Below are 560 nucleotides of genomic sequence, written 5' to 3' on the forward strand. Positions count from 1 at the left end.
TAAAGACCAAACCTCACTACGACAAATGCCCTGTTTCATTCGTCAAGCGACAACTCCGTCTGGACTCGCTTGACGAATGGAACAGGCGCTAAAAAGAGGGAATCACGGCCTCGACAACGAGGGTGCCTGACGCCATAAATGCCTACCCGACACATCGCAAGTTGGAGTTGGACCCCGTGCTGGTTCAAGTTTTAACTGGTCACGGGGGGTTCGGTGGGTACTTGCACAAGTTTAGGTGCAAGACGAACCCCTCGTGCATCTGCGATCCAGCACGGGGAGAATCGATGCTGCACTCCCTCATAGAATGCCCAGTGTTTGGTAGATTGAGAGCAGAAGTAGAAACTAAGATGAAAGAAAAAGTCGTGTTAGAAAACTTAAATAAACTAATAAATAACAAGAAAACAAGAGATATTTTTGTAAATTTTAGTAAAGATATAGCGAAGAAAGTGATAAAAAGAAACAAAGTGTAAAAACCGAATACTGGACATATTTTAATAATTGTACATAGGTATATATTTTAAAATGTAGTCATAATTATAATCTAGTCCTAGTAGTAATAG

At 40.9% G+C, this 560-nt stretch overlaps 1 protein-coding gene across 2 annotated transcripts in view; it reads left to right on the top strand.

Annotated features, from left to right (window-relative positions):
- Nucleotides 1-560, top strand: part of LOC106107908 (anoctamin-9-like) — a 19,467-nt gene that overhangs the window by 11,746 nt on the left and 7,161 nt on the right. The window lies entirely within an intron of this gene.

This window comes from Papilio polytes, unplaced genomic scaffold (assembly GCF_000836215.1).
Source record: "Papilio polytes unplaced genomic scaffold, Ppol_1.0 DF821845.1, whole genome shotgun sequence".
Lineage (NCBI taxonomy): Eukaryota > Metazoa > Arthropoda > Insecta > Lepidoptera > Papilionidae > Papilio > Papilio polytes.